The sequence below is a fragment of the Chrysemys picta genome, chromosome 5 (assembly GCF_011386835.1).
Source record: "Chrysemys picta bellii isolate R12L10 chromosome 5, ASM1138683v2, whole genome shotgun sequence".
Classification (NCBI taxonomy): domain Eukaryota; kingdom Metazoa; phylum Chordata; order Testudines; family Emydidae; genus Chrysemys; species Chrysemys picta.
Genome location: NC_088795.1, coordinates 143,565,850 through 143,575,921, shown reverse-complemented (window position 1 = coordinate 143,575,921; position 10,072 = coordinate 143,565,850). Strand labels below are relative to the sequence as shown.

Here is a 10,072-nt window from a genome sequence, read left to right as displayed (position 1 = left end):
GGGGTTGGGGGGGGGAGAGACAGGCACGTGGGGCTTGTACTCACCCCGCGGTTCCCAACCGGACCTTCGGCGGCGGGTCTTTCACTCGCTCCGGGTGAAGGACCTGCCGTCAAAATGCCGCCAAAAAGTGGGAGTGAGTGAAGATCCCCCCGCTGCCGAGGACCTGGTTCTTTGGATTTTGGGAGCTCATCACTGGCTCAGAGCCTGACACCTGTGGCGAGTGCACAAGCGTAACGGTCTCGCCCTGGCTCCCACAGCCTAGTCAGGGTGATCCCACCAGCCCTTCTCGTCCTGAGCTCCTCAAACCCACTGCCCTGGTTCTTACCTACCAGCCTTTTCCCTTCTGCCTCCTCGCCTCTGAAGGAGGGAATCCTGCCCCTGGTTATCAGTTCCCTTTGGGAGGTGGGCACCACCCAGCCTGGACAACAGAGACCTGCTGGGGTGAAAACAAACCTAAAAACTGTATTGAACAGAACCCCCCCGGCCCTGTTCAAAGGCAGAATCGCAAGGCAGCCAGTTACACAGACAAAGCTGCAGCTTCCAGGTTCACACTTGTCTATTCACTGAATTCCCCGTTTAACGCTTACTGCCTCAGATCAGTTTCCTGGAGGGTCCCAGCGTTTCAGGGGAGAGCTCCTCATGCCGACAAAAACCTTCCACCCCCAACCAGCAGCGGTAGCTTTGTCGGCAGGAGAGCGCTCTGGCCAACAAAGCGCTGTTCACACCGGCGCTTTTCAGTGGTAAAACTTCTGTCGTACAGGGGAGTGCTTTTTCCCCACACCCATGAACGACGAGTTTTACCGATGAAAGCCCAGTGGAGACGAAGCCAAAATATCAGTGCCTTATTTTGAGAACAACCCTTCTTTGCTGAAAAGGGGGTGGTTAGTTTTGCTCTGTCCTGATGTGAGGGGCAGTGTCTGATCCTGTTCTCAGCCAAACACACACAAGAGACAGGATAGAAACAACGGGGGAAATACGGCTTTTGTGGATGTTTTTGGAACACTGGGCCGCAGGTTAATTGAGTGGATGCTTTGGCTGGCAGGTTGACCGAGACACCTGGTGCTTGGACCCTGGCTAGTTACGATCGGGTTGAATCCTCTCTCTTCAGACAAGGCAGGTTTGGCTGACTGCAGTAGAGTTGACTTCAGGACATGACAAAAAGCCGAGAGTTAGACAGGATAGGAGGAAACACCGTGGGGCAGAAACCAACATAACAAGGGAAGGGAATGCGATGCAGGATCTGCCATACAGGATCTGCCTTGTACATGTTGGTTTAATCAAAACATCTTGATTACGTACTGTCATCCTGACCTTACCTTTTAGGAGGGGTCAGTGTGGGCCTGTTATCCTTGGGGAATGTTATTGCTGGCAGGTGTAGTAAGTGAAGGCAATGTAGTAAGTAAAGGCCTAATGAAGGCCCAGTATGAGGCCTGAACTAAACTAAAGTAATGGTCAAGGCTTTGCTAGCATAGAAAGCAAAGTTAAGCTGTGAGCAAGAGGCAGGCCCTGCTCACAGAAGTTGGCAAGGAAAGGGCTGATATTGCATAAATATATATTCACCTAGCAAATTTAAAGTATAAACATGGTACTAAGACATACCATACCGGAACATTCCACAGATAACATGGAACAGGCCGACCCATCCCAATGACAGGGGCAAAAGGGTAAAATGATGGATAGAGTTGTTTTGATCGAACCAACATGTACAAGGTGAGAGGCGGCACCTTACTACGTAGAGGGGTTGTACCTTGCTACGTAGAGGGGTTGAACCTCAATACGTCAGGAGTGATGTGTAACTTGTTTGTACCGGTGTATAAGAATGTGTCCCTGGGGTGGTGTCTTTGTCCGGCCACGAGGGCAGTGGAAAGTCCCGCCACTGAGCCGGGTCCTTGCCAAGAGGCATCTATTAGTAGTATGCCCGGTAGACTAAGTAATCTACGGGGAACTGCAATTGTGTCCGAGATCGCAATAAACCTAGCCGAGGTGCCTTTGTATCTTAGTAGACTCTGTGGTTATTGGGGATTCTCGTCGGGTCTGCTGTGTCAGCTATCTGCGCAGAGCTGGGGCAGCACACAGAGGGAACACACGCACGCAGCCGAGTGATATCAACAGGAGAAAGCAGAAGCACCACACCGGTAGCCTCTCACAACACTGGTGACCCCGACCGCTGATCTGGTGAGTAAGCAAAACTGCCGTGGTAGGAATCGCGATCTAACATGGCAGTAAACCTCGAGCTAGAGAACCCCCTCATCCCCTCCCTCATGATCCCCACGGAGTTTAATGATTGTTGGACCCCCTGGATTGCCAGTAAGGGGGGTCCATATGAATTTAAAAAAGATAGTGGGGAAACATGGACTGGCTTATGTAGAGCGATGGTAGAAACCGAGGCTCTGAGAAACAGTAATAAGAGTAAAAAAGCAAGAATTTTGCAACTCATGTCTCTGGTAGTGAGACGGCTCAGACAGCATGCTGGAATGCTGGCCAAACAAGTCACAGAAAAAACAGGAGAAGTAGAAGAGGTAACCCGGGTAGTCGAGCACTGGGAAGCCCAAGCTCTGTTAGCAGGGCAACAGGTGGTCCAAACTCATGATATGCTCGAGCAAGTAAAGCAGGAAAATAAAAAATTGGAAACAGCTGTAGAAAACCTGCAGAAGCAAAAAGTGCCGTCCCCTGTTATAAATATTGGTGGTAAACAGCAGGCTTCAGGTAGCTCCCCTGTGCCTGAAGAATGGGGACAGAAGTGGAAAAAGGTGGCCCTAGTAAAATTAAAAGATGAAACGGGGTCCACTGCATTGCAACCACCACCTTATGATAAAAGCCAGGTTCCAGTTAAACTTAAACTGAGACCTAGACTGGTGCCTGTCAGAACGGGACAAGTAAGTGCACAGAAGGAAAGAGTAGCACACAATACTTTCACAGAATTAGTAAATCAAATGAAGGAAAATATGGAACAGTTCACAGAGCACATTAAGAGACAGGAGCTGCGACTCGATCGCAGAAAAGTGAATAAAAAAGCATTTCAAAGTAAAAAACCAAAATTAAGTAGGTTAACACCTAGAATTAATGCATTAACACATGGAGTTGCCCAAAACCAGTTAACTGCAACAAAAAAGGGCACTCCCGCCATCCATCTGGCATGCACACAAAAGCAACAGACATTGGGGGAACAAATTCAAGTTTTACTAGAGCAAGTAACTACCCCCATTCTCCTCTCAAAGCCAGGATAAAAAACAGGGGCATGGTTCCTAACTGTGCAGGTTCCCAACTGCTTTAACCCACGGAACCACACTCCGCACTCATATCTGAAAATAGAATTGTCTTTCTCAAATATTTTTACATACCGGTTAAGTTTTGTCCTTTATAAGCTTTCTTAGTTTGTTAAATTTGCTGCTGCTGCCTGTACTTTCAAATATCTTGATAGAGTTAATCTCTCTTGGCTCAGGTCTCATTACCTTCCTAAGTTCCTCTTCACCACCACCCTCTCTCCCCCGCCTCTCCTCAATTCTGCTCTTTTTTTGTTTTAAAAAGTTAAAAGTTATAGTTTTTACAGAAACCTCCAAAATATACAGCAATTGAAAACAGAATAAAACAAGAAACAAAAAGAAAACAAGGTAAAAACTTTACTTTAAATAAATCCAGTAAATTAAGTATTTTAACCATTCAGGAATGCAACAGCTTGAATTATTCCTAACTTTCTTTAAGATATGGTTGCCAAGCAACAGAAATGCACACTCTGCTTCTAATTCTAACCACTCACTAATATTCAAAACATGGGCGTTTTTTATTTCCATATAGCAGAGTTTTAAAATAATGTTAAATATAAAGTAATGCAAAATTCCTTGTTACCAAATTAATACAATACATTTAACAAATAGTAATATATTTTTTTTACCAATTTATGTTCCAAGTTTTAAATAAAAAAATAATTTAGTTATTCAAATGTTTAACCCTTTTTATTTTTTTTATTTTTTTTTTGCCTTACTTTGTATAGTTATAAATACAATTCTGGTGCCATTTGTTTTTAATTGTAAGTTTGTCCTGTATGTCATGTGTGTTGTCTTGTGTTGTATGTTGTGTGGGTCACGTGACTATTTTTTATTATTTTTATTTTGTTGCAACAAAAGTCAATTTTATACCCTTTTAAAAAAATTATGTATATGTGGTAACACACTATTTTAAGATCATGGTTGGGGTATAATCATAGTATTATTAGCACCAATTTTTTGTGCAAAGTTCAAAAAGGTTTCAGTTACAAATATATGTACATATATTTCCATATGTTTCTGCCTCAACAAATAATGCAATTGCAAACAAAAAATATTTTCTTATCAATCACAGTTTTGTTTTGTTTTTTAAGATTTTTTTTTTATTTTGTTATTCAAAGAAAAAATGTAAGGGCAAACCTTCAACATTAAGGTAAAGATAATATTAACAAAATGTTAATTTCTTTTTTGGGCTTTTTATAAACTTGTTTGCACTTTTAAATATAGTTATAAGAATGTCATAACCAAAATGGTTTAAAATAACAATTTATGCATAAAGCTAACCAAACAATTTCAACAGGTTTCCATGTTTTCAACAGGTTTCCACCTTTGGCTCCCAAACATAACAAAGCATCATGAAAATATACCTTCAAATACCCTCAAAGTACTGTATTTAAAATTTATTTTGATTTAATTTTATAGTTGGTTTAATTTTTTATGCTTTTCTTTTGTTATGTTATGTTAATGGGAAGCAGTAGTTGTTAAAGTTGTGCATCTAAACAGTTAACAAAAGTGAAATTAGTATCACAAGCAAATTAACTCTAAAAAGCTTGGTAAAAAACTCAGTTAACTCCTTTGCTGAAACAAATTGTTCAGCAAGAGAAAGCAATACACCTTCTCATGGAAAATTGTGAGCATTTATTTTAGCCGTTAAGCATTACATTTCGTATAAAAATATTAGTAATGCACTTCAAATGAAAATGAATGTCTATACAACAATTGCAAAAGTATAGCTTGTGTTATAAAAGGCTGGGTCCCTATTACATTGTTCTTATTACATTGTAAACAAACTAAGTTAAACTGTGTATTAAGTTTAAGTTACTGAAAACAAAAACAAAAAAGAAAGAAACAAACAAAAATCCTTTATGATGTTAACTAACTAGCTGTTTAAGTTGCATCCCACAGACCAAAGACACCAAAAAATATCACACCCTGAAGAAACCAGATGATATCAGTATACAGTGAAAAAACTGCCAAGCATCAAGAACAGAAAAATGAAGTGCTTTATAAATAAGAGACTGGTCAAACACACCTCGATCTACCATATATAGACAATTAAGTTAACAATCAGCTAAAAACCACTAGCTGGACCAGAATAAGCCATATTTAATTTCAACTTGGTTACTATGTAAAAACAACTGTATTATTGCTGTACTACTGTATTATTGTTGTACTGTTGTCTTATTGCTGTACTGTATTATTGCTGTACAACATTTACAATGTGCATAACCTTGCTAAACTGTTTAACCAACGCACATGTAAAAATCAACAAACAAATGGCAGCAAACAACATGAAGGCAAGAAAAAAACAAAGTAGTAAACAAACAAAAAGTTACATAGTAATTACAAATGGGGTAAACAAATGGCCTGTTAGTACCAGTCATAATTTGGGTCAGTGACACTGCATCCTAACTGAAGCACATGTTATTCAAAACAATCTTGTTCAGTGTCTGGGTACAATACTACATCCTGACACAGCACTATTTGATACATTGGTTACTGTCCATTCTGTAGGTTATCTGGAAAACAGCATCCATAAGGAACAACTGGATCTATGTCAACTACTAGTGTATCGCAGAGCCGTGCAACCAATGGAACAGAGAAGTTAACCACGTCTATTTCCTGCCCAGTGAAGCTAACCAGAGGGTGACAACTAGCAGTAAGGGTAACCTATAACATGAATGGACAGTACTGGGTAGTAACTAATTACAATATATTTCTATATAAAGGCCTCAGTGGTAGTGTCACTACTCCAAATTTCTGTTTTTCTTCTCATATACATAGCTCTGTGAGACACACCATCACAATCCCTATCCAGTATTTCAAAACACTCAGCCTACTACTAATGATAAAACAGGTGATAACTGTAATTACCCTAATAGGAGTGTGTTTCTATCTGTGTCACCAAAGTAAAAGGGCCAAAGTACAACACCAGACTGAAAAAACATGGTTATGCTTGCATATAAGGTGGTGTCATATGTACACATACATACTATACATATATGCCCATACACACTCCAAATATATAAGCCATATCCATATAATTGATATATATTAATTATTTGGGAGTGCCTCTAAGGCTCAATCATAATACTACATTCCTCAGTCATGGTCCCAGGCCTAACATTCCCAGGCCCACCATAACGGACTAAAAAATAATTGAATAATAAAATCTGTCTGCCAGTCGTACGAGGGAATGTGCAGACTAAACAGACGGATGGGGCATAAGTGTATAGATAGTAAAAGAAGGTAACCATATAAGTGTTTAGCCCACTGAGTTATCTTTAGTCCATGCATTATGCTTTTCCGGGACGATGAGTAAACGTCCTCCCCTTAAAAAGACAAAAAGTGGGGGAATGTAGTAAGTGAAGGCAATGTAGTAAGTAAAGGCCTAATGAAGGCCCAGTATGAGGCCTGAACCAAACTAAAGTAATGGTCAAGGCTTTGCTAGCATAGAAAGCAAAGTTAAGCTGTGAGCAAGAGGCAGGCCCTGCTCACAGAAGTTGGCAAGGAAAGGGCTGATATTGCATAAATATATATTCACCTAGCAAATTTAAAGTATAAACATGGTACCAAGACATACCATACCGGAACATTCCACAGATAACATGGAACAGGCCGACCCATCCCAATGACAGGGGCAAAAGGGTAAAATGATGGATAGAGTTGTTTTGATCGAACCAACATGTACAAGGTGAGAGGCGGCACCTTACTACGTAGAGGGGTTGTACCTTGCTACGTAGAGGGGTTGAACCTCAATACGTCAGGAGTGATGTGTAACTTGTTTGTACCGGTGTATAAGAATGTGTCCCTGGGGTGGTGTCTTTGTCCGGCCACGGGGGCAGTGGAAAGTCCCGCCACTGAGCCGGGTCCTTGCCAAGAGGCATCTATTAGTAGTATGCCCGGTAGACTAAGTAATCTACGGGGAACTGCAATTGTGTCCGAGATCGCAATAAACCTAGCCGAGGTGCCTTTGTATCTTACTAGACTCTGTGGTTATTGGGGATTCTCGTCGGGTCTGCTGTGTCAGCTATCTGCGCAGAGCTGGGGCAGCACACAGAGGGAACACACGCACGCAGCCGAGTGATATCAACAGGAGAAAGCAGAAGCACCACACCGGTAGCCTCTCACAACAGCAGGCTGACGGATGAAGACACTTTCCCTGCAAAGTCTGTTTTTAAGAACTCCCAAGTGTAGTAAAAGTGTGTGTGTGTGTGGGGGGGGGGGGGGGATATTTTATCCTCATTCGTTTGTCCCCCAGTCAAATCCATTTCCGTAAGGCCCGAGTTGGCAGAGGTAATGTTGTTCCCACATTTGCTTGTTTACTAAGGAGAATCTCACCGCAGCCCTGGATTTACACCAGTAGGCCATTGTGCTTGGGCTAAGACAGTTTCACGGGCGGTTTCCTTGCCTCTATTACAACATTCATCACTAAAAACCACTCGACCTATTTTTCATGGTTAGTGCAACATCTTAGGGACTTTCACACGCTTTTTACAATTCAGTTTAGGGTGATTATTAGACCTACCACGTTACACCACCTCCATGTCTCCGTGTACCCCCTCGGCTTCCCCCTGCCCCCATATCCCTCTGTGCCCCCTCAGCCTCCTCCCTGCCCCCATCTCCCCCCAGTCTGCCTCTGCTCCTCACAGAGGCACTTGTGTGCCCTGCCCAGCCCCAAGCCACAGGCTGGCAACCATATGGCCAGGGGCTGGGTTTCAGTCTCATTACCATCCGTGGGACGTGGCCACCTCCCTCCCCCCTGCAGACAGACCAGAGGCCATGGCGGCGTCCTGCTGGCTCCAGCCCCACTGACAGTCATGGCCCACGGTGGCCGGTTTGGCTGAGGGAAAATTGGCAACTTGCACAATATTTTTTCCCTGTCTCATGAAACTACCCCCCCGAAATGGCTGGAGTGTGGAGAAAATCGTCCAGGTGGCCGTTCTGCTGCTGGTACCAGGGACCAGAGCATAGGGGGCTGAGCTGGACCTTGAACTGACCTGCGGGGGACAGTGGATGAGAACCCCACTCCCCACTGCAGCTCCATGCTGCCCTCCAGCCCACCCAGGCACATTGCCCTCTGTGCCCGTGGGTGAGACACGCTGCTGCTCAGGGAAAGGGGGAGAGTAAACAGAGCCACTGGGGAGAGCTCTGCCCCTTAACTTCATCCCTCAATCAGATGATGAGGAAGTTTGACTGCAATCCCACACGCCGCCATGAATCGGGCCCCTTCGCTGTTTGTATCATCACCCCCAAGAACGTAACCACCCAGCGGCGGGAAAACGCTGCCGTTCTACACAAGCAACTGAGCGGCACCTTAGTGTCTCCTGGCCAGGTTTGCAGGGCTGGCGTAACTCTCCTGCTTCCTGCCCCATCTAGCTCACTGCTTCTGTCGAACAGCGGCTGCCCTCTCCAGAGAGCTGGCTGGAGCAGACACTCCTCTGCAGGGTGGCAATCTGGGATCTTAGTCTTACCTGTAAAGTTAAGCCACCTTCACCTCTAAACTAAAGACAGAGGGTCACAGGAGGCGAGGGGCCGCAGGAGTGATACAGGACAGCCCTGCACTACACAGCTGGGCGAGTTCCCCTTGGGAGGGACAGGAGAGCTGTCTGCCCGCTGGGAAACACAAGGGCAGAAAATGCCAGAGAAGAGAGAAAGATCAGGGGGAAAAACCAGGGAAGAGCCAGACAGAGAAATTCCCAGCACCCGAGTGGGAGGAGAGTCTCGCACCAGGGGCTGAGAGCCTGGCAGGACCAGAGGGTGTCACGGAGTATTGGGGGACTCAGGGCCCTGCACCCCCGGCTTCCTGCGATTCACCATGACTCTCAGCCAGCCAGTAAAGCAGAAGGTTTATTTGGATGACAGGAATACAGTCCAAGACAGGTCTTGCAGGCACAGACAACAGGGCCCCCCTCAGTTAGGTCCATCTTGGGGTCCCAGGGCATCCCAGCCCCCCTTGGGAGGTCAGAGCAATCTCTGCCTCCCAGCCATCTCACCAGCCAGCTTCCGAAACTCTGCCTTCAGCGACCCCTCCCACAGCCTTTGTTCAGTTTCCCGGGGCCAAGGTGTCACCTGGCCTCCAACCCCTTCCTGGGTTCTCATGTTACATGCTCAGGTATTCTCCTTCGGGCAGACTCCCATCCCCCAATGCAGACTATCCTAGCCACACTCCCCTGTCAGCATTCACAGACCACAGTAAGAACAGTCCCAGTTCGTCACAGAGGGTCTGAGCGTGCCCAGAGCTGGTTGTGGGGAAGGGACTTTGGGGCTGTGTGAAACATGCACAAGTTGCATCCCAGGCAACTCCAAACACGCTGCATCTGGGCTTTCCTGCTGTAGCAGTAAGGGGGAAGTGTCTCTCTGTCGCAGCCGTTAGTGATATACATATGGTCACGCTGGCTGCTCTCCTTATCCCTACGGGGCCAAGCCCTTTTTGATCCCTGATGAGCCTGTGGCCTCAATAATACTTAGAGGTTCCTAGGGAGATTCCAAGGCCAGACAGACTGGATGGTCAGAACAGTCCCATCTAGTGGCAATGAGTTCCACAGGCTAACTGCACACTAAGAGGAAATACTTTCCCAAGCAGATTTAACTGCATTGCCTTTCCATGACAGTGGCCATTCTCTTGTTTATGCCCTACGAGAAGGGGATGTGCTATTCACCTTGTTGCCGCTCGTTGTGGTGTTACATATCGCACACACACAACCCGTTACAAGACGTTTCCACTCTCTGGGCTCTTCTTACGCTTCACCCAAGGCAGAGGGGGGCGACGGTAGCAGGGCGCAGAAGAGAGACGCTTGCATGAGAAA

The 10,072-nt window shown here is 45.2% G+C and overlaps 1 long non-coding RNA gene across 1 annotated transcript; it reads left to right on the top strand.

Moving 5' to 3' along the window:
* The first annotated feature begins 1,376 nt into the window (after positions 1-1,376).
* Positions 1,377-7,246, top strand: LOC135984046 (uncharacterized). Its single transcript, XR_010601977.1, has 2 exons — positions 1,377-3,611; positions 4,583-7,246. It is a non-coding gene; the product is annotated as an uncharacterized LOC135984046 (long non-coding RNA).
* The last annotated feature ends 2,826 nt before the right edge of the window (positions 7,247-10,072 follow it).